At 42.7% G+C, this 24,545-nt stretch overlaps 1 protein-coding gene across 14 annotated transcripts in view; it reads right to left on the bottom strand.

Annotated features, from left to right (window-relative positions):
• PIK3CB (phosphatidylinositol-4,5-bisphosphate 3-kinase catalytic subunit beta) overlaps nt 1-24,545 on the bottom strand; it is a 211,793-nt gene that overhangs the window by 119,153 nt on the left and 68,095 nt on the right. For all 14 annotated transcript variants that reach the window (XM_065558075.1, XM_065558079.1, XM_005282507.5 and 11 more), the window contains one exon: nt 19,503-19,621. The gene's annotated coding sequence lies outside the window, so the exon portion shown is untranslated. The remainder of the gene's footprint in view (nt 1-19,502; nt 19,622-24,545) is intronic.

Below are 24,545 nucleotides of genomic sequence, written 5' to 3'. Positions count from 1 at the left end.
CTCCATCAGCATCCATTTTTAATCATATGCTGGCATATTTATCATTAAGTTATTGACATCCAAAATTGATCCAAGTTAGCTCAGTCCTTTTAAAATAAACATGTTGGATCTTGTCTTGTATGTTTAGGTTGGAAATTTTCTTTTTTCCTGAATGCCATACTCCAGAGATTAAATGTTTAAATAGGGAACTGGCAGAGTGTGTGGTGTTCCATTATTTTAAATTAACAAAACAACAAAACAAAACCATAATGCAGTACCTCTCCTGCTAACAAAGAATTACAAATTATTCACCAGAACAGAATGAAAGAGTGTGGGGTGCTGGAAAGAAAAAACAAATGTATCGGCAATATAACCTAAAACACTGAAGGCCTGACGACACCCTTACTTATGTCCAGTAGCACTTACTCTCCTGAACAGCCTCATAAGGCAAGGGTACAATCTAGTCCTAAATGAAATACTTCATATACTTTAGAAGTCAGTAGTAATTTGTACATCTGAAAGCATATTGTGTTCTCCACCACCAGCCAAGACATGTGGTCAGAATTCCTGTAAAATGAAATACCAATACTTGACCTCAAACTGATATACTGAAAACTGGCATAAAATGTTCAGATATGCACTAAGAAAAAGGTAGTGCTCCATCATGCAGAGACTGTGTTTTTGTTCTGTGTTTGTACAGCACCTAGCAAAATGGGGTCTTGGTCCATGTCTAGGGCTCCTAGATACTATGGTAATACAAAAATAAATATTAAATCTGTTTATTTTAAGTTGCCTCTTTCAAATAGAAAGCCACAATTTAAATATCAACAAGGGACTAGCTTAAATGATTTGTATTTGATCAACTGAGTAAAACTTAACTTTTAAATATAGAAAAGCCTTTTCTATTCTAGTTTTTGCTGAAGACTAATATGACGTTTAAGTAGAAGGTAAGAATAACATGAAAAACTAATTTGCTCCCATTAACTTTATCAATTTAAAGTTATATTTGCCCAGTATTTTACTGGGTGTTGTAATAACTTGTTGCAACTGTTAAACACCACATTCCAAGATGAACACCACTGCCATCAATACAGTCTTTATTTACTACTTGTTCGGTCATGTGGCAGTCAAGAGACTAAGTAAGACTCTTGCAGCAATGAAAACAGTTAGAAAAGGCCACAACAATACCTCACTGTCCCTGGCAGACTAGAGGACAATCTAACCACAGTAGTATACTAGGAGACAGCAGCATAACACATAGTCTAAGGACCAGAAACACCAGGCATTGACAATATCATCTTTGTAATCATTTTTCTAAATACGTAAACATTCAATACTCTAAAAATGAATAAAGAACCATGAAAGGAAACATTTGAGAACGCAGGAGAGAAAGGTATCTGGTGACAAAGCTGGATAAGCAAGTTAGAATATGAAGTGTGGTTTGTTATATTTTATGACATTTTCAAAATAAAATTTCAACAAAAACCCCTTCTTCCTTATTCAATGGAGAAATTCACATCCCTCATGTAGACCTTGTGAATAGGATGTGTCCAAGGGAATTGATGCACACATTGGGGGATATATGGAACTGAAACCTCTTCTTCACTTAAAACTGAAAGTCAGTGTAAGAAAAGTCCCTAACCCCAAGATCTCAGTCTATACGAGAGAAATGATGGAAGAAAAAGCATTAGTATTTCCATTTTACAAATAAGAACTATGGCACAGACATATTAAGTGCTTAGCCCAAATTCACACTGCAAGTCTGTGGATTTTTCTTGGGCCAACTGCATTTCCTGAACCGAGTGGAAGCACTGTGGCCTTGCAGCTGTACAGGTCAATTTCAATTTAAATGGTTTAACAATTTAAAAAAAAAAATACAAATAGCATGATTAAAAACACTGAAGTCAGTGAAGCCGGAAGATTTTTTCATCTTAGTACTTTCATACAGAATTGGCATTCCAAAATTATGGCAAAGCTTATAAGAATTCAAAACATCTACAACGATGCAATGAAGAGGCTTTTCTAAATCATAAGTTACTATAAATATTGCATCTATTTCCCAGGAGTCTGTTTAAACTGGCATGAACTGACTGTATGCAATAAGAGATTAGATAGCCCCTTTTAGTGATGGATTGTTGATGAAATTAGATTTAAAAAAATAATAATCAGCATTTACCTTTCTGAGAAAAATGTCAACACATAATATGGCAAATATTTTAAGCGTATTGCTTTAATTGTTGGGTAATAGACTGGTATGAAAAAAGATGTGTATGAATTTAAGCAATCAAGATAGATTTCTTCCTTTTCTTTTTAAAAGAATATAGAAGTAAGAATTGTTGGGCTTTTTATATTGCTTTGTTCAGTTAATTCTTGTAGCCTTATTTCATTGTAACTTTATTCTACCACCTCCCTCATATTTTAATCTGCATTAAACAATGAAAGTTGAGGACAAGATTTTCAAATGTGAATACTTACAGCTGAGCTTCTACTTCCATATTTATATACTTAAATAAAAACAGTGATCATCAAAGGTGCTAGGCAGCTAAACCTCCCAATGACTCCAAGAACATTTGTAGGTTCTCAAAACAAGTGATTAAAAAAAAAATCAGGCCTCTGTTTCTAAAGTTATGAGCTTAATTTTAGGCACGCCGGTTTGAAAAGTCTATCTTGAATTTAATTGGCATTACTCTTGGGGGCATTCTGTGCCACTGTGCAATGCAGAATTTTGCAGAAATTAACATTTTATGTGCAGAATTTCCTTTCCCTGACAGAAATGGGCTGCAGTGCTGCTGGCCACCTCTAGCAGCTGCTGGACCCGGCAGAGCCAAGCTCGCAGACAGAAGACACTGCTGGTGGGAGGGGGAGGGAGCTAGAGGGTTCCTAGCAGCTGCAGTTCCCAGCACACACTGAGGGAATGAGACAGTGGGGAGCAGGAAGCTCCATGCAAGCCTGGGACCAAGCATCTGGCTGTTTCTCCCTCTGGATCCCTGGGCTGTGGGGGGAAGAGAGGGAGGAGAGTATCTGGGCAAGGGGGGCCCCCATAGCTGGGCTCTGTGTGGGAGGGGTCTATTGGTGTACAGAAGGATTTGGTCATGGGGTTCACAGAGAAGTTGAGGCAGGTATGTGATAGCACTCCCCCACACTATACAGCTGACTTTTCTCACTCCACTACAGTAGAAATCAGTTCTGATTGGTCAAGAAGCAAGGGCCATTAAAAAGGAGTCAGGGATGCAGCTCCTGTACACTTGAACTCTATCAGAACTTTCTTTCTGCTACTCTCAGAATGGGTTTCCATCTCTACTGGGGCCACTAGGCACTATTGTAATACAAATAGGAATAATGCACACACTACATATAGGAATTATTGTAGAGTGCTGTTTGAAACTTTCGACCATTCTGATTGAGTTCTGTTTACATTTCAAAGTATTTGAGAACCTCTTGAAATGAAGATATAGGGATATGGATATTTAATATGAAGGATTTGACCATTTTTATGAAGTATTTAAACTTGCAGTATTTTTTAAGAATTTAGGCAGCTGCTCAAAACAAGGGGCTTGCAGTAAGAGTTTCAGTACTGCTTAAATGAAGACACTGAAATGTTCAATATTAACTAACCTACTGCAGTCAAGAAGGGAGTATTTGCTTTCCTTAGTTATGAAAAATACCAGTTCACAGGTCCTTCTGGGCTTTCAATAGAAACATTTGATCTCTCCCTCCCTACTAATAGTGAATACAATTGGCAGCCCATCATTGTTTCGATGTGTGTGGTTACTTTAATTTTTATTCCTTTGTTTGAAGCTGCTGTAACACATGAGAAATGTCTATGGAGTATAACCAGAGAGAATTTTTTTTTTCAAAACTGGCAATATTTTAGAGTAAAAATGGTCCCCACTAAAAATCATGGTACTGAAAGTCTGTTAAAGAACAAGCATTACAAATGGAATTCTATTTTACATGTCTGAATTTTGCATTAATTCCTTTTGAGTTTGTTATAAAAATGTTGTAATGCATTTGAAGACCACCTTTCATGTTGTTAAGCTCCTAATAAAAAGATTACTTTTGGCCATGAACTTTCCTAGGACATAATGCACTGGCCCAGAAAACCAGTGCATATTTAAAAATAACCTTTGTTCTTCTGCTTTTAACTATTCCTCCTTCATCACCACAATATGCAAGTTACATCCAGATGCTAAATCATAGAATCATAGGCTTAGAAAGGACCTTGAGAGGTCTTCTCATGCAGTTCCCTGCACTCAAGGCAAGACTAAGTATTATCTAGACCATCTCTGAGAAGGTGTTTGTCTAACCTGCTCTTAAAAATCTCCAATTACAGAGATTCCACAAGCTCCCTAGGCAATTTATTCTAGTGCTTAACTACCCTAACAGAAAGTTTTCCCTACTGTCCAACCTAAAACCACCGTTGCTGCAATTTAAGCCCATTGTTTCTTGTCCTATCCTTAGAGGTTAACAAGAACATTTTTTCTCCCTCCTCCTTATAATACCTTTTAAGTACTTGAAAACTGTTGTGTCCTCCCCCCCACACACACTAGTCTTAGCTTTTCCAGGCTAAACAAACCCAATATTTTCAGTCTTCCCTTGTATTTTCTAGACCTTTAATCATTTTTGTTCCTCTCTTCTGGACTTTCTCCAATTTGTTCACCTCTTCCCTGAAATGCGGCGCCCAGAACTGGACACTGAGGCCTAATCAGCACAGAGTAGAGCAGAATTACTTCTTGTGGTCTTGCTTATAACACTCCTGCTAGTGCATTCCAGAATGATGTTTGCTTTTTTCGCAACGGTGTTATACTGCTGACTCTTATTTAGCTTGTGATCCAGATCCCTTTCCACAGTACTCCATTCTAGGCAGTCATTTCCCATTTTGTACGTATGCAATTGATTGTTCTTTCCTAGGTGTAGTACTTTGCATTTGTCCTTATTTACTTCAGACCATTTCTCCAGTTTGTCCAGACCATTTTGAATTTTAATCCTATCCTCCAAAGCACTTTCAATCCTTCCCAGCTTGGTATCATCCACCAACTTTATAAGTGTACTTTCTATGCCATTATCTAAAAATCACTGATGAAGATATTGAACAGAACCGGACCCAGAACTGATCCCTGCAGGACCCCACTTGATATGCCCTTCCAGCTTGACCGTGAACCACTGATAACTACCCTCTGGTAATAGTTTTCCAACCAGTTATGCATGCACCTTATAGCGGCTCCATCTAGGATGTATTTCCCTAGTTTATTTATAAGAAGGTTATGCAAGACAGTATAAAACGGTTACTCACCTTCTGGTAACTGTTCTTCAAGAAGTGTTGTTCATGTCCATTAGGTGTGCGTGCACGGACGTGCACGGTAGCCAGAAGATTTTTCCCTAGCAGCATCCGTCAGGTTGACTTGGGGGCCCCCTGGAGTCATGCCATCATGGCGCTCAATATAGACCCCAGCCAACCTGCCACCACCTCAGTTCCTTCTTGCCAGCTACTCCGACAGAGGGTGGGTATTGGAATGGACATGAACACATCTCAAAGAACAACAGTTACGAGAAGGTGACTAACCATTTTTTCCTTCAAGTGCTTGTTCATCTCAATTCCAACCAGGTGAATCACAAGCCTAAGTTCAGGAGGTGGGGTTGGAGTCTTCCACTGATGGGAGCACTGCTCGCCCGAAGGCTGCATCGTCTCTGGCCTACTGGGTAATCGCATAGTGCGTGATGAAAGTATGGATGGAGGACCACATCGCCGCTCTGCAGATTTCCTGAGTGGAGACCTGCACCAGGAATGCTGTTGATGAAGCCTGCGCCCTGGTAGAGAGCGCAGTGACTGGGGGTGCGGGAACCGCTGCCAGGTTGTAGCACTCACGAATGCAGGACATGATCCATGACTAAATGCATTGTGACCGACACAGGCAGACCTTTCATTCTGTCCTCCACGAATAACTGAACCGATTTTTTGAATGGCTTCATTCTCTCGATGTAAAAGGCTAGTGCCCTGCAGACATCCAGTGAGTGAAGTCTCTGCTCCCTGCAGGTGGAGTGCAGCTTAGGGTAGAATACCGGGAGAAAGATGTCCTGGTTGATGTGAAACGGTGACACAACTTTCGGGAGGAAACCCTGTCCTTATAGAACATGTGTAAGGAGCCTCTGATATTAGGGCCTTGAGTTCAGACACCCTCCTGGCTGAAGTAATCGCTACCAGGAATGCCACCTTGTAAGACAGGTAGAGCAGGGAGCATGTCACCAACGGTTCAAAGGGTGGTCCGATGAGCCTAGAGGACCAGGTTGAGGTCCCAGGTGGGGACAGACTGACAGACATTAGGGTACAGTCTGTCGAGTCCTTTTAAAAATTGGCTGACCATAGGGTTAGCACACATCAAGCAGCCCCCCGCGCCCGGATGGAAGGCCAATATGGCAGCTAAGTGTGTTCTTATTGAAGAAAACAAAAGCCCCTGCTGCTTCAGATGGAGGAGGTAGTCCAGAATGAGCGGCACTGAGGCTAGTGTCGGGAAAGAATGGTGCTGCGCCGACCACACTGAAAAGCTCTTCCACTTGGCAAGGTAGGTGGCTCTCGTAGAGGGTTTCCTGCTGCCAAGGAGGACTAGTCTAACCTGGTCTGAACAGGAAAGCTCCATCGGGTTCAACCACGGAGCTTCCACGCCATGAGGTGAAGTGACACGCAGTTCAGATGTTGAAGACGACCATGATCTTGTGTCCTGGAAGAGTGACCAGGGCTTCTACAGACATGTCTAGGAGAGATGTATACCAGTGCTGACGGGGCCAGGCTGGTGCTATCAATATGACCTGAGCTTGTTCCCTCCGGATCTTGAGGAGTACCTCGTGAATGAGCGGTATGGGCGAAAAGGCGATGGCCTCCTGCTGGAAGGAGGAATGTGTCCGCTCTGGTGCCCAGGCTGTGATTCTTGAAGGAGCAGAACTGCTGGCAATTCCTATTGTGCCGCGTGGTGAATAGGTTTATCTGGAGAAAGCCCCACCTCTGGAAAATTGAAAACGTGATGTCTGGGCGAAGGGACCAATTGTGGATGTGAAACGACCCGCTGAGGTGGTCCGCCAGCTCGTTCTGTACCCCGGGGAGGTATGATGCTTGCAAGTGTATTGAATGTTCCCCACAGAAGTCCGACAGCATGAGGGCTTCTTGGCACAGGTGAGAGGAGCATGCGCCCCCATTTGCTGATCTAGAACATTGCTGTTATATTGTCCATCATAACAGATACACAACGTCCCATTAAGAGTGCACGGACGTTCTGGCATGCTAGGCGCACCGCTCTCAACTCTCTGACGTTGATGTGGAGAGCCAGGTCTGCATGAGACCAGAGACCTTGTGTCCTGCCGTCTCCCAGACGAGCTCCCCAGGCCAAGTCTGATGCGTCCATCACTTGCAAGAGAGACGGTTGCGGACTGGTGAAGGGGACCCCTGAGAATACCTCCTAAGGGTCGAGCCATCACAGGAGGGAGTCGAGGACTGGGCGAGGCAGGGTCACTATCCTGTCCAAGCTGGGCGATACACTGACGCAAGCCACGACTGAAGAGACTGAAGCCTGAGTCTGGCATGCTACACTATGTAGGTACAGGCAGCCATGTGACCAAGAAGCTTCAGGCAGTTCCTTGCTGTGGTGATGAGAAACTATCTGATGCCTCGAATGATATCTGTCAGGGCCTGAAACCTTTCTTCCGGCAGGTATGGCCAAAGCTTGGGTCGAGTCCAGTACTGCTCCTATAAACTCTATCCTCTGGACAGGGGACAGAGTCGATTTTGCTTCGTTTAGAAGGAGACCCAGGTTGTCGAAGGTGGCTCTGATTAATCTGACCTGAGCTTCCACTTGGATCCTGGAGCAGCCCTTGATCAGCCAGTCATCAAAGTACAGCAACACCTGTACCTGGTGCCTGCACAGGAACACAGCGACAACTGCCATGCACTTTGTGAAGACTCGAGGTGCTGCTGACAGGCCGAACGGAAGGACTGTAAATTGTTAGTGGGTATTAGTACCACAAACCTGAAGTACTTTCTGTAGGGCTGAGTAATTGCGATATGAAAATATGCGTCCTTCAAGTTGAGGGCGACATACCAGTCTTCTGGATCCAGCGAGGGGATAATGGAGGCCAAACAGACCATTTGGAACTTCAGTTTCTTCACATACTTGTTGAGTTCTCACAGGTCCAAGATGGGACTGAGGCCGCCCTTGGCTTTCAGTATTAGGAAATACTGTGAATAGAAGCCCTTGCCCTTCTGTGCCTGAGGAACCTCTTCCACTGTCCCTAACGACAGGAGCGAGTGCAGCTCATGAGAGGGGTCCCTGAAGAGGGATGGGGAAAGGGGATGGAAGGGCAGGAGAGCACAGAATTGCAAGGAGTATTCCCCCTCTACTGCGTGGAGCACCCAGCAGTTCGAAGTAATGCAACGTAGAAAGGGAATAGTCGGGGCGGATCCAGATCTCACTCTGGTGCACCGTCCTTGACCACACCTTCAAAAGACCGATTTGGCCCCTGAAGACGGCTTGGAATGTCCCATGCCCTGGCCAGAGGGGACACGGCCTTCTCCTGCAGCTCCGATTTCTCCTTCTGGAGCAATCTTGGCAGTTCTGATGACCAAACCGTTGAGGAGGCTGCGGACGGAAGTGTCTGTGCTGTGCTGAAGGTATAGAGAGGCCCAGGGACCTGAGAATGGCTCTCGAGTCTTTAAGGCTGTTTATTCTCAGAAAAAAAAAAAAATGACAGAAAGCTAGAGTCTCACCCTCAAAAGGCAGGTCCCGAATGGTTTGCTGTACCTCATAGGGGATGTCAGAAACCTGGAGCCATGAGCCCCTTCTCATAGCCACTCCTGTGGCCATAACCCCAAGTGCTGCCTGAAGGGACACCCTCGAGAGGAGTCTCCCTTCCTCAACCAACACTGAAAACTTGGTATGGGAGTCCGAGGGGAGCAACTCCGTGAATTTAGCCATCGCCGAGCAGGTGTTATAGAAGTACCTGCTGCTGATGGCCTGCTGATTGGATATGCGGAGCATCTGGCGAGAATGAGGAAGAGACCCCCCCATGAGGGGTGGCTGCTCACTTCCTTCAGCACCCAAGGGGTCCCGCACCACTTGGGTTTCTTGGGTCAGTGCTGACCCAGATGGTGTCGTGCCCCTCAGTGTAGGGGCTGCATACACCGACGCAGGCACCGCCAGTGCCGAAAGTGTCATCAGTGCCAATGTCATTCTCAATGTTGGAATCGCTGTCATCGCCAGTGCTGGAGTCTACGTCACCGCTGGAGTCCCTGCCGGTGGAGGTGTCAAGATGGTAGCGCAGATGATAATGGGCGTACCCCCAATACTGCCAGTGCCGGCGGGGGGACAAATGAGGCCAAGGCCACTGTTGTCGCCCTGGAATGAGAACCTTGGCTTCAACCTTGGCTTTGATGAAAAGCCCAGGGAGTCCAAAAGGGCCATTGCGCTGGTGGCTGCCATTGGGCAAGCCACGGTGCCGGGTAAGAGTGCTGGTCCCGGGTTGACGTGCACCATCTGCTCCTACTCCTCTGGGACCAATAGGAGCCTGACTCCGAGGTGTCTGAAAACTACGACCATGGGAGAGCAGTACTTCTAGGCACCGTGCTCGGGGATCGGCAGCACCGCTGGGTGTGCTCCACTGCTGGGGAGTGGCACTCCAGCCATCATAGCGGGCTTTCCCCTTGAAGGATCCCAGGGAACGACCAATGCCAGCAACCTGTCCCGTCTAGGAGGGGAGACCGATGCATGAGGTGAAGCAGGTCTTGGGCTGCTGGATCTGTGGACCTCAATACTCCAAATAAAGAAATGTTCAGATACGACATGGATAAATTTTCTTATTTGTAATGAGATCCACAGTTCAATGACAAGGAGATGTTTAGATCAGTGTCCCTCAGGGTTTTTTTGGGGGGTGGGGGGGCGGGAAGAGAGAGGAGACTGGTGGGGGACTATGTACAGCAGTGGTTCTCAAACTGGGGCCGTGGCACGGGACAAGGGATTTGCTGGCCACCGCTTCCCACAGCCCCCATTGGCCTGGGGAGGCGAACCGCGGCCAGTGGGAGCTGCAATCGGCCGAACCTGAAGACCCAGCACGTAAACAAACCGGCCTGGCCCGCTAGGGGCTTTCCCTACACAACCGGCAGCCCCAGTTTGAGAACCACCGATGTACCGTTATGTACTGATGCAAAAGCCCTTTCTTAATAGTTACTGTGTTACTACAGAGAGGAGCATGTCTCTACTGAAGGCAGCATCAGATGTTGACTGGATGCCCAGCTTGTAGAATTTTGAAGGTGGTATGAACTGATGACCAGGTCCTGCTTTACAGATTTTCTTGTATGAGACATGTGATCTTTCTGTCTATGAAGCTGCCACGGCTTGCAATGAGTTCCACAGTTTGACTGTGCCTTATGTGAAGTACTTCTTTCTGTTGATTTTACACCGACTGCCTCTTAATTGCATTAGGTGACCCCTGCTTCTTGTGTTATGTGAAGGGGTAAACACTTCCCTATTCATTTTCTCCACACCATTCATGGTTTTATAGACTTCTATTCATATTCTCTTTTATAAGCTGAACAGTCCCAGTCTTTTTAATCTCTCTCCAAATGGAAAGTGTTCCATACTACCAATACTTTTTGTTGCTCTTCTCTGTACTTTTTCCGATTCTAATATATCTTATTTGAGATAGAGCAATGAAAACTGCACCCAGTATTCAAGGTGTGGGCATACCATGGATTTATACAGAGGCAATATGATATTTTCTGTCTTATTATCTATCCCTTTCCTAATGGTGCCTAAAATTCTGGTAGCTTTTTTGAATGTCACTGCACAGCTTCGGATGCATAGAGTGAAAGTTACAGATGCAGGCATTATATACTGACACATGGAGAGCAGGGAGTTACTTCGCAAGTGGAGAACCAGTGTTGACAGGGCCAATTCAATCAGGGTGGGTGTAGTCCACTCCCAATAATAGATGAGGAGGTGTCAATTCCAGGAGAGGAAACGCTGTTTCTGTAATGAGCCAGCCACTCCCAGTCTCTATTCAAACCCAGATTAACGGTGTTGAATTTGCAAATGAATTTTAGTTCTGTTGTTTCTCTTTGAAGTCTGTTTCTGAATTTTTTTTGTTCAATGATAGTGACTTTTAAATCTGTAATAGAATGACCAGGGAGATTGAAGTGTTCACTTACTGGCTTATGTATGTTACCATTCCTGATGTCCGATTTGTGTCCATTTATTCTTTTGCAGAGGGACTGTCCGGTTTGGCCAATGTACATGGCAGAGGGGCATTGCTGGCACATGATGGCATATATAATATTAGTGGATGTGCAGGTGAATGAGCCCTTGATGGTGTGGCTGATGTGGTTGGGTCCTCTGATGGTGTCGCCAGAGTAGATATGGGGACAGAGTAGGCAACGAGGTTTGCTACAGGGATTGGTTTCTGTGGTGTGGTGTGTAGTTGCTGGTGAGTATTTGCTTCAGGTTGGGGGGTTGTCTGTAAGCGAGGACTGGCCTGCCTCCCAAGGTCTGCGAGAGTGAGGGATCATTTTCCAGGATAGGTTGTAGATCGTGGATAATGCGCTAGAGAAGTTTTAGCTGGGGGCTCTATGTGATGGCCAGTGGTGTTCTGTTATTGTCCTTGTTGGGCCTGTCCTGTAGTAGGTGATTTCTGGGTACCCGTCTTGCTCTGTCAATCTGTTTCCTCACTTCCCCAGGTGGGTATTGTAGTTTTATGAATGCTTGATAAAGATCTTGTAGGTGTTTGTCTCTGTCTGAGGGGTTGGAGCAAATTCGGTTGTATCTTAGGGCTTGGCTGTAGACAATGGATCGTGTGATGCGTCTTGGATGGAAGCTGGAGGCATGTAGGTACGTATAGCGGTCAGTAGGTTTCCGGTATAGGGTGGTGTTTATGTGACCATCACTTATTTGTACTGTAGTGTCCAGGAAGTGGATCTCTTGTGTGGACTGGTCCAGGCTGAGGTTGATGGTGGGGTGGAAATTGTTGAAGTCCAGGTGGAATTCTTCAAGGGCCTCCTTTCCGTGGGTCCATATGATGAAGATGTCATCAATGTAGCGCAAGTAGAGGAGGGGCACTAGGGGACGAGAGCTGAGGAAGCGTTGTTCTAAGTCAGCCATAAAAATGTTGGCATACTGTGGGGCCATGCGGGTACCCATAGCAGTGCCACTGACTTGAAGGTATAAGTTGTCCCCAAATCTGAAGTGGTTGTGGGTGAGGACAAAGTCACAAAGCTCAGCCACTAGGCTTGCTGTGGCCTTATCAGGGATACTGTTCCTGACATCTTGTAGTCCATCCTCATGGAATATTGGTGTAAAGTGCTTCTACATCCATGGTGGCCAGGATGGTGTTTTCAGGAAGAACACCAATGCATTGTAGTTTCCTCAGGAAGTCGGTGGTGTCTCGAAAATAGCTGGGAGTGCTGGTAGAGTAGGGTCTGAGGAGAGAGTCCAAATAGCCAGATAATCCTGCTGTAAGAGTGCCAATGCCTGAGATGATGGGGAGTCCAGGGTTTCCAGGTTTATGGATCATGGGTAGCAGATAGAATACCCCTGGTCAGGGTTCTGGGGGTGTGTCCATGTAGATTTGTTCCCGTACTGTAGCTGGGAATTTCTTGAGCAGATGGTGTAGTTTCTTTTGGTATTCCTCAGTGGGATCAGAGGATAGTGGCCTGTAGAATGTGGTCTTGGAGAGTTGCCTGGCAGCCTCCTGTTCATAATCCAACCTGTTCATTATGACTACAGCACCTCCTTTATCAGCCCCTTTGATGATAATGTCAGTTGTTTCTGAGGCTGTGGATGGCATTGCGTTCTGTACGGCTGAGGTTATGGGACAAGTGATGTTGTTTGTCCATAATTTCAGCCTGTGCACGTCTGCGGAAACACTCTATGTAGAGGTCCAGTCTGTCATTTCGACCGTCAGGAGGAGTCCACGCAGAGTTCTTCTTGTAATGTTGGTAGGAGGGTTCCTGTGGGTCAGTGCACTGTTCAGTGGTGTGTTGCCCCTCTGCCATGTACATTGGCCAAACCGGACAGTCCCTCCGCAAAAGAATAAATGGACACAAATCGGACATCAGGAATGGTAACATACATAAGCCAGTAAGTGAACACTTCAATCTCCCTGGTCATTCTATTACAGATTTAAAAGTCACTATCATTGAACGAAAAAAATTCAGAAATAGACTTCAAAGAGAAACAGCAGAACTAAAATTCATTTGCAAATTCAACACCATTAATCTGGGCTTGAATAGGGACTGGGAGTGGCTGGCTCATTACAGAAACAGCTTTTCCTCTCCTGGAATTGACACCTCCTCATCTATTATTGGGAGTGGACTACACCCACCCTGATTGAATTGGCCCTGTCAACACTGGTTCTCCACTTGCGAAGTAACTCCCTGCTCTCCATGTGTCAGTATATAATGCCTGCATCTGTAACTTTCACTCTATGCATCCGAAGAAGTGAGGTTTTTACTCACGAAAGCTTATGCCCAAATAAATCTGTTAGTCTTTAAGGTGCCACCAGCCTCCTTGTTGTTTTTGTAGATACAGACTAACAAGGCTACCCCCTGATACTGCACAGCTGTTTTCAGAGAACTATCCACAATGACTTCTTGAGTGGTAACAACTAATTGAGATCCCCATCATTTTGTATGTATAGTGGAGATTATGTTTTCCAACAGCCATTATTTTGCATTTATCAACACTGAATTTCATCTGCCATGTTGTTGCCTAGTCACCGAATTTTATAAGATCCCTTTGTAACTCTTCACAATCAGCTTTGAACTTAATTCCAGGATGACAGAGTGCATCCAAAACCATCCTCCCCAAATCGGGCATGGATGGGTCTTGGAGGATAGACTGATCACACCAGTTGTGTGTGAAATACCGTGCTCTCCTGAATCAATCCTTCAGCTAATCAAATTTTCATGTACAACAGAAGAGATGAGAAATTTTGGAGGCGTGACCAGTCTGGGGAAATTTGACTCTTTATGGTCATACCCAAAACTTCATCATCTTTACTAGGACAATTATATACCGTAATTAGATCTGGAATTCTGATTTGCCCCAAAATGTACAATTAGTCCTCCTACGTTCCCAGCCTTACTGTTAGCCCCTACACTGAGGGTACATCTACACTACAGGGGGGAGTCGATTTAAGATACGCAAATTCAGCTACGTGAATAGCGTAGCTGAATTCGACGTATCGCAGCCGACTTACCCCGCTGTGAGGACGGCGGCAAAATCGACTTCTGCGGCTTTCTGTCGACGGCGCTTACTCCCACCTCCGCTGGTGGAGTAAGAGCGTCGATTCGGGGATCGATTGTCGCGTCCCGACGGGACGCGATAAATCGATCCCCGAGAGGTCGATTTCTACCCGCCGATTCAGGCGGGTAGTGTAGACCTAGCCTGAGATTTAAAAGCAGCTGTCCATAGCCTATTCTTATACAAAGAGGTTACTGTTGCACAAACAGAACTCAAAATCATATACTAACAATTCCAGAATGGTGAAGAGACTTAGCTAAACCTCAGTTGTACCTTTTGCAACACTTATTTATAAATGGAACAGAGGGTCCTGTGGCACCTTTAAGACTAACAGAAGTATTGGGAGCATAAGCTTTCATGGGTAAGAACCTCACTTCTTCAGATGCAAGTAAACGTGAAGAAGTGAGGTTCTTACCCATGAAAGCTCATGCTCCCAATACTTCTGTTAGTCTTAAAGGTGCCACAGGACCCTCTGTTGCTTTTTACAGATTCAGACTAACACGGCTACCCCTCTGATACTTGATTTATAAATGCATCTCGAATTCTTAGACTACCAGGCCATTTGGGCCAATTTTTGTCATATAAAAAGTTATTAGAAAATTGAATAGTGATCTTGCTCCATGTGATCATTTGTGTCAGAACACAAAGGATATTAATAATACTGAAAACATATATAGCACATCTACTCCAATCAAATCACACAGCGTGGAATGTTTATCTTAATTACATGCTATATTATTCTCCAAAAAGAGGCATCACTCAGATTTTATTTTAGGATTATTTTTATTACTTTTGTGTGTGCTATATCTCAAATCTGAAAGACACGAGCTACTACCTTGTATATAAGTTGAAATCTGTACATAAACATTGCAACAGATATGGCAATTTCTTGCAACATCTTTTGGAGATATTACTGTATTAAGTTTATATATCACTGTGGGCCAGGGACTGTACATAATTCCATGATGGAGGAGGACCACAGCCCTCCACGAACTAAGAACAGTGAGGGGGTGATTAGGCAAATTAACTCAGGTTGTAACACCTCCAGAGAGGTGCCACCACTAGGAGAGGCTCACATATACTGGTTCAAACTACGTTCTCCAGAGATCAACAGACAAACAAAGGACTTTTGGATAAACAGTATGAGTTTAAACTGACTCAAGGCCTTTTTTGAACCAGCAAGCAGACAGGTCCTTCTGTCTAAAGGGGCCGCCGACCCGGGAAGGATTAGAAAGATTGACTCCTACCAGAGTACCAAGCTCTGGTAAACTTTTTAGTATTTGTGTTCATTTATTGTTTTTAATATGTCTTCTCCTGAATGTTTTCACTTCAAGAATAAAATGTGCTTGATTAAAAAGAGCTCTGTGGTAACTCTTGAGCATGCTAAAAAACCACTCCAGCAACTGCACCTTCTCTCTGTTAAATGATGTTAGAGTAACTCCTCCAAAAAGAAAGATACCATACTACAATTTAGATCAATGCCCACGTAAGAGTCAGCACTACCAGTCTTCTTTAATGGTCGAAAAACTAACGCCTAGGTGTATTGTGTTTGGAGGGAGCAAGAAACAAGAGTTGTATCAATAAGCAATGGTAGTAAAACAGTGTCAGCAACAGGTAAACATGGAGTTAGAGCAGGGGAAATCCTACTTTTCAAGAATCTCTCCCTCACTGAGGTGAAATCAGTGGGCCCTGGGCTGAGGTAGCAGCTGAGTAATATTACTTTGCTATTTATAGGTGTGCTGTATTATTTTTGTAGTGGTAATAATAATTTGCACTTGGGTTTTTGAACTGCTTTCCAGTACTTATTTTCTTGTTAGGTAAATAATTTTGTTTAGCCCTTTTTAGAGATTTGGCATTCAATGTGTTTTGTTTTGTTTTTTCTTTGAAAGCCTTGTCTATATTCAGGAAACTCTAGGGTTGCTCTCATGTTACCAGGTTAGCAAGGTGAAACTCCACCTATTAACCATAGACTATGTCGCTAAGGAGGATAAGTATATGCCTCATATCCCAAGGGTATTTAATCATTTTTTACATAGAATTCATTGCCTTACCATCTGGGTAACTCTTTGAAAATGAGAAAATTATATAATATTGGGCTCAATAATTAAATATGTTCTGAGGCATACAAGGTCATTCACTTCAAGCTGTAATTTTGAAACAATTTCATAAATAAATGAATAAAATTAACTATTGTGTTTATATATTATATAGAATAATATTCTATATTACAGTATTCCATATGCTAAAGGGCAAGAAGCATGTGCAGGGATTCAAAACACAATTCCACTCTGGCAGAGGAAAGAGGGAATATGGCAGTGAAAGACTGCAGGAAGGGGGAAACTGGTCAGCAATTTCAACTCTATTGTCAGCACCCACTCTGCGTAGGAGCAGCAGCTATTGCAGAACAAAGCCTGGATTGAAGATTAAAGAATGTCTTTTATAAAGATCTAATCTCGTCTTGAAGACTCCAAGCAATGGTGAGTTCAACACTTCCCATGGTAAACTTTTCCAATGTTATCTTACTACTAGGAATGATTGAATTCTGAACTCCCTAAACAGAAAAATCAATTATTTCTGGAGTCAGAACAAGCTTGCCAAAACTAGGCTGTAAGTGGGAAACAGGCAATATTTCATTAAGTTGCTAATTTGCTAGATGTTTTCCTCTTATTTTACCCAACGTGAAACTAATAAAGGACAAAGACTTTAATGAGAAATAATATCTGCTCTAACGTTAGCCTCCCTATTATCATCTGTGTTACTAGACCTTGTTTCTGAGACTGAATGAACCAATGGTCAGAATACATGACTTCTCAAGTCCTTTTAAATCTGTACTGTTCAGTTAACATAATGGGCCAGACCAGTAACTGGTGTAAACCTCTGCATACTGATTTACAATGGCTGAGGATCTGGCCCCAAGTTTTTTTTAAATATTTTTTTATGCATTTTGGTTCTCTAATTCTCTTGGCTGTATTAAAATCACTTATTTTTTGCCCACAAAAAGAAAACAAAATGAATAAAATGTTAGAATGAAAATAAGAATGTTACTTCAACAGCTCAATGTATTTTTCTCTGGTTTTGATTAGAAAAAAAATACTGAGTAGGAAAAGTGTAGTCTTGTCTGGCAGTAATCTGCATAGACATTTTTATGCCCAAATTATGACTGTCTACATATCTCCTTTATGTGAAGTACCGTAGTTAAAAAGAGAGGAGTAATTTTCCCTTTGGCAATTAACAGACATTCCAAAATGCTCTTTTGATACAAGCTAAAACCAAGGTTTTTTCCTTAAAATTTAATGGCCAGATTCTTCTCATGCTTACATCTGTGTAATTCAGGACTAATTTTATGTGCTTAATAATGAGATCACAATCAAGCACTAAAACTATATAAACTCTTCTATATTTCTCTTATATTTTACACCATCTTTAAATACATGATCACATTTGTTAGATCTTAATATGGCCTCTATCACATCATAATACCTGAGCACTCCAATCTTTAATATAATCTCACCACCCTGGTGAGATAGGGAAGTAATATGATTTCACATTTTACCAATAAGGAACTGAGACAAAGAGGAACTAAGGCCCACATCCTGAAAGGCATGTAGGCTCCTAACTGCCACTGAAATCCATGGAAGTTAGGCACCTAAATACCTTTGTGGTTCTAGCCCTAAGTGACTTGCCCAAGGTTACACAGGAAGTTTATGGGGGAGCAGGGAATTGATCCCCCAGTACCAACTAACAGATGTCTGAAAGATATACAGGGCCCCTGCATCTTTTATTGCACAGAATGGACAGTGAATGAAACAAAGGAATGCAAAAAGAGAAAAGATGCTCTCATGGTCAAGGCACTGGACTGGGAACCAGGACACGGGCTCTATATCTGGTATATACTTTATATGTAATATTGAGTGAGACTATTCTAATGCATATGTGCAAGAGAGAAAAATTAAGTGTTCCCAAGCAATCTTAATTCTGACATTTCCTAACTTTGAATGTTTGACTTTGCAAACTTAACAGTTTTTTGTATGTAAGAAAAAGGTTATCCAATAGCCTATCAATATCTCTTCATTTGCAAAAATGCAGTCCAATTCTCAAACTATGGATCATTCATTAAGATGTACAGAACAATTTGATCTGTCTAAAAAATTTTCCTGCACCTTAGGAAACCACTCGGGCAATTTTTAGGGGTTGGCCAACACTATTTTCTTTAGATTAACCTTGACTTACTTTACAGGAAGTATAACCCCAGTCTGTCCTCCTTGCCTTTTAGTACAATAGAATAGTAATTTTGTTATACCTAGACTATTAATAGCTAGAGTTTTGTATAGCAATGAACACGGACTAGAAACAACATAGAATACCAAAAGTGACTTCATAAAACATCATGCAAATGTAGTAAGATGAAGCAGTAATATTGTGCTTCCATCAAATATTGTTACTAAAGCATGGAAAGCATTAATGGTATGTACGTAAGGTGTCAGCAATCCAAAGGGTCTCTCAAATGGAACAATACTTAATTAAATACTAAACAGGGTGGTTACAAATGACAGCTATAAATACAAATTGGGTCACTTTATCTTAGATTATGCTGGTGACTATGGCTCTGAAATAGCCACATACAATCCAAAACCAGCTGGATATCAGGTTGGGTTGGGTTCTATTATATTTATGAACCTAAGGTCACGTTTGAAAAACAAAAAGTAAAAAAATGAATCTCTAAGTGAACCTGCAGAGGCTGGTATGTTGCCAGTTCTATAAGCAAACCACCCAAGATTCACAATTCATACTTTACTATCCAGTGTTTTTTAATACTATTTTATTTCCCATGTTGCCAAGAAGTGGAACATATGTATCATTAGGGAAAACTGTAGTTTATGGTGTAAGTATTACAGCTTCAAATTCAAGATCTGATGCAGGCAGAGTTATTAATATGACCAACAGATTTTAGGCATGTAGCAATCATGTCTTGTTCAGACCACTACCTGTTCACAATTACACACACAAAAAATCCCTGGGAGCTTAGACAGAAGCAGCAGCTCTCTCACTCTATGAGATAGCAGTGTCCTCTCCAATGATTTTATAAAAATATTTTAAAGGTGCTTTTGTACTCTGACATGTAGATCATTTGACCTCTGTAGTATTTTGTAGAACATCGCTCCCACACTAATGACACATTAAACTGCCATAGTCAAGATTTTTTAAAAAACAAACAATTAAAGAAAAAGACTTCACAGTGATACTTACTTCAGAGATGTGCTCCTGTTTGAGTGTTACTTGACAATGAACTTGGTTTTGTTAAGCATCGTTTCCTTGTAATCACTACTGTTTTCTCTGAAGACTTTGTGTGATGATCCAAAAGTGACCTTAAAAACCAAAGCAAAAACAAAAAAAGCTGAGTAATTCTTGACAGAATGTAATTTAAAAAATTAAAATCTAAACAATTTGTCATTTTATGTGCTCCATAAATTTTCGATGAAGAAATACCACAAATTGATCACATTTCCGTTCTTTTCACTTACTATACGAGAATATTTATGTCACAAAGTCTAGTACAGCATTTCTCAAAGGCAGCCACCATGGCTGCATGAGGCCACCAGGGGCTTTTCTTGCAGCCACAGCCTCCTGGGTTGTGATTGGCAGGGAGGGGGCAAAGTAACAGCCCTTCCCTCTCCCTGTTGCTCCTGGATGCACAGCCTTGGTGTTGGTTGCTGGGGCCACCAGCAGGGTTGGGTCCTGCCCCCCTCTGGAGACACCTGGGGCACAATGCAGGAGGAGCAGGCAGCCAGTGAGATCCCACCTTCCCAGGGCAGTGGGGCTCGGGCTTTGGGCTTCAGTCCCGGGGTGGGCTCACATTCAATTTGTGATCCACTATAAAAGGATCTGGAGGTTCAGCAGTACTACTGACTAGCCAGTTATTCCCCATTTTGTAGTTGTGTGTTTGATTTTTCCTTCCTAAGTGCAGTGTTTTGCTATTGTCTTTATTGATTTTCATCATGTTGAATTCAGACCAATTCTCTAATTTATCAACAAATGCCCTTTTGAATTCTAATCTAATCCTCCAAAGTGCAAATGACCCCTCCCAAGGTGGTGTCATTTGCAGACTTTATAAGAATATTTCATGCCATTATCCAAGTCATTGATCAAAATACTGGAATCAGGACAGACCCCATGGGACCCCCCCTAGACAAATCCTCCCAGTTTGACAGCAAACCATTGATGACTACTCTTTGAGTGTGTCTTTAACTAGTTGCATACCCACCTTATAGTAATTTCATGTAGACCACATTTCCCTAGTTTGTTTATGAGAATGTCATGTGGGACCATGTCCAAAGCCTGACTAAAGTCATGATACACTGCATCTACTGTTTCCCCAAATCCACTGGGTCAATAACTGTCAAAGGAAATTAAATTGGTTTGGCATCATTTGTTCTTGACAAATTCATGTTGGCTATTACTTAAAACTCTAATATCCTCTAGGTGCTTGCTAACTCTTTAATAATTTGTTCGTGTATTGTTCAGATATCGAAATTAAGATGATTGTTCCCCTTTTTCAATGTAGGAATCATGTTTGTCTTTTCCAGTTCTCTGGGACCTCACCCTTCCTCCATGAGCTCTCAAAGATAATCGCTAATGGTTTTGAGGTGGTTTCAGCTAGTTCCTTAAATATGCTAAGATTAATTTCATCAGGCCATGCTGATCTGAATACACATCTAACTTATCTGAATATTCTTTAACCTGCTCTTTCCCTATTCTGGCTTGTGTTCCTTCACCCATGTTGTTAATATTAACTGTGTTAAGCATCTGGTCACCATTAACCTTTTTAGTGAAGACTGAAGCAAAATACACATTGAACACCCCAGCCTTTTTGGTGTCATCCATTATCAGCTCCTCTTCTCCATGCTAAGTCAAAGGAAAGCATAGGTCCTCTACTTTCTCTTACTCCTAATATACTTATAGAACCTCTTCTTGTTACACTTAGCCAGGGACATAAAGGGTAACTCATTTTGCACCTTAGCCTTTCTGATTTTGTCCCTATATGTTTGTGCTATTCTTTTGCATTCATCCTTAGCAATTGGTCCACATTTTCACTTCTTGTAGGATTCCATTTTGATTTTCAGATTATTAAAGTGCTCCTTATGGAGTCATATAGGTCTCTTACTATTCTGCCTATCTTTCCTTCGCATGGAGATTGGTTGCTGCTGTGCCTTTAATATTATCATGAAAAAATACCAGGTCTCGGAACTCCTTTTTCCCTTAGATTTTTCTTCCCATGGGGACCTTACTTAACAGTTCTCAGAGTTTGTTGAAATCTGCTTTTTCTAATTCCATTGTCCTTATTCTGCAGCTTTCACTCCTTCCTTTCCTTAGAACCATGAAATCTATCATTTCGTGATCACTTTCACCCTCATTATCGTTGGCTTTCAGATTCACTATCAATTCCTCCCAGTTAGTCAGAATCAAGTCTAAAATAGCTGTCCTTCAGTTTACTTCCTCCACCTTCTGAAACAAGAAGTTGTCCCCAGTACATTCTAGAAAGTCACTGGATATTTTGTATGTTTGTACGACTTTACTAATACATGTCTGGGTAGTTAAAAGTCCTCCATTACTACCAGGTCTCGTGTTTTGGATATTTTTGTTCTCTTGATTTGGTGATCCACAACAGATGTCTACTATGACATCACCCCGGTTTCTTCCCCCCTCCCCTATTTACATTTACCCAGACACTTTCAACTGGTCAGTCTCTTACCACCTTCTAGACCTCAGAACAAATGCATATTCTTGATGTTTAATGCAACACCTTTTTTTCCCCTGCCTGTCTTTCCTGAAGAATATACCCCACTACACCAATATTCCAGTCATGAGATTTATTCCGTCAAGTCATAATTTAGCTTATGTATTCTCCATATTCCCTGTATTTGCGTACAGACATCCAAGATGTTGAACAGATTTCCCCTACTGTTTTACCTCTTGTGGTTCCTATGACTGTATTGTAATTTTCCATTTCCTCCCACCCTCCCCTTGATGGAACACAAGAGTGTAAAGGAGCATCACCTCCTCTAGGTGGGTGGGCTGTTGTGTGATCTGGGCAGAGCCTTGGCTCCAACCCCAACACACCAGGCTGCGTAGCTGCACCAGCATGCTAAATTAAATAAATTAAGAGAACATTTGAGGAAACACTTTTCTGAGTTGGTAATTAATCCATATTTAACAACTTTTTTTAAAAAACGTGTATGGTAATATGAAGCCAGTTACTCCCCTCCCATCATAAACCCAAAGAGAGGGGCTCACAGAAAGATAATCTCAGAGACAATCCTGATTAGGAGACCAGAATCATATGCACACAAAGGTCCTGTAGCTCCACCACAGCTCTGGCTTTGAAGACCCTACCTCCAGCACAGCCGTCCCCACCCCATCCTGCCTAGTCATCTCCCAATTTCCCCCTCCCCTTGACTTCCAGCGCAGACTTCAACTCTATTCAGCATTTTCTGAGGCAGCGAGAGGGGGAGAATGGGGGGAAAAAGGGAAGGTTCTATGAAAGTAACTGAATACTCCCTTCAGTAAAAAGAAGAACAGGAGTACTTGTGGCACCTTAGAGACTAACACATTTATTAGAGCATAAGCTTTCGTGGACTACAGCCCACTTCTTCAGATGCATATAGAATGGAACAGATATTGAGGAGATATATATACACACATACAGAGAGCATAAACAGGTGGGAGTTGTCTTACCAACTCTGAGAGGCCAATTAATTAAGAGAAAAAAAACTTTTGAAGTGATAATCAAGCTAGCCCAGTACAGACAGTTTGATAATAAGTGTGAGAATACTTACAAGGGGAGATAGAGTCAATGTTTGTAATGGCTCAGCCATTCCCAGTCCTTATTCAAACCGGAGTTGATTGTGTCTAGTTTGCATATCAATTCTAGCTCAGCAGTCTCTCTTTGGAGTCTGTTTTTGAAGTTTTTCTGTTGTAATATAGCCACAAGCTATCAGGAACAGTATCCCTGATAATGTCACAGCTAACCTGGTGGCTGAACTTTGTGATTTTGTCCTCACCCACAACTATTTCACATTTGGGGACAATATATACCTTCAAGTCAGCGGCACTGCTATGGGTACCCGCATGGCCCCACAATATGCCAACATTTTTATGGCTGACTTAGAACAACGCTTCCTTAGCTCTCGTCCCCTAACGCCCCTACTCTACTTGCGCTACATTGATGACATCTTCATCATCTGGACCCATGGAAAAGAAGCCCTTGAGGAATTTCACCATGATTTCAATAATTTCCATCCCACCATCAACCTCAGCCTAGATCAATCCACACAAGCGGTCCATTTCCTGGACACTACTGTGCTAATAAGCGATGGTCACATCAATACCACCCTATACCGGAAACCTACTGACCGCTACACTTACCTACATGCCTCCAGCTTCCATCCAGGACACACCACACGATCCATTGTCTACAGCCAAGCTCTAAGATATAACCACATTTGCTCCAATCCCTCGGATAGAGACAAGCACCTACAAGATCTCTATCAAGCATTCTTAAAACTACAATACCCACCTGCTGAAGTGAAAAAACAGATTGACAGAGCCAGACGAGTACCCAGAAGTCACCTCCTACAAGACAGGCCCAACAAAGAAAATAACAGAACACCACTAGCTGTCACCTTCAGCCCCCAACTAAAACCTCTCCAGCGCATCATCAGAGATCTACAACCTATCCTGAAAGATGATCCTTTACTCTCACAGATCTTGGGAGACAGACCTGTCCTCGCTTACAGACAACCCCCCAACCTAAAGCAAATACTCACCAGCAACCACACATCACTGAACAAAACCACTAACGCAGGAACCTACCCTTGTAACAAACCCCGATGCCAACTCTGTCCACATATCTATTCAAGTGACATCATCATAGGACCTAATCACATCAGCCATACCATCAGGGGCTCGTTCACCTGCACATCTACCAATGTGATATATGCCATCATGTGCCAACAATGCCCCTCTGCCATGTACATTGGCCAAACCGGACAGTCTCTACGCAAAAGAATTAATGGACACAAAGCTGACATCAGGAATCAAAATACTCAAAAACCAGTGGGAGAACACTTTAACCTGTCTGGTCATTCAGTGACAGACCTGCGGGTGGCTATATTACAACAGAAAAACTTCAAAAACAGACTCCAAAGAGAGACTGCTGAGCTAGAATTGATATGCAAACTAGACACAATCAACTCCGGTTTGAATAAGGACTGGGAATGGCTGAGCCATTAC

This window comes from Chrysemys picta, chromosome 9, assembly GCF_011386835.1.
Source record: "Chrysemys picta bellii isolate R12L10 chromosome 9, ASM1138683v2, whole genome shotgun sequence".
In the NCBI taxonomy this organism is placed as follows: domain Eukaryota; kingdom Metazoa; phylum Chordata; order Testudines; family Emydidae; genus Chrysemys; species Chrysemys picta.
Note: the sequence above shows the minus strand (reverse complement) of the source record. Positions and strands in the feature narration are given on the sequence as shown.